The sequence below is a fragment of the Apaloderma vittatum genome, unplaced genomic scaffold (assembly GCF_000703405.1).
Source record: "Apaloderma vittatum isolate BGI_N311 unplaced genomic scaffold, ASM70340v1 scaffold25743, whole genome shotgun sequence".
NCBI classification, from domain to species: Eukaryota; Metazoa; Chordata; class Aves; order Trogoniformes; family Trogonidae; genus Apaloderma; species Apaloderma vittatum.
Window position 1 is genome coordinate 10236 of NW_009709024.1, and position 226 is coordinate 10461.

Genomic DNA, 226 nt, shown 5'->3' on the forward strand with positions numbered 1-226 from the left:
TCTAAAAAAGCTATTTTCTAAAGAAAAACATGTGAGTAGAGCCCTGAGGGGCGCTGGTGGGCTGCCCCCGCCTGCCGCATTCTCCCTGCTTGGTGCTCTTTGCCCTCGACCGCGTCGCAGAGCCTGGCGGGGAAGCCCCTGGGGTTGGGTTGTGGGGCAGTTTTTGGGATGTACATATATTTATGTATTTTTCGCTCTAGAGCGCCGATGCCCCTTTCGCTCAGCG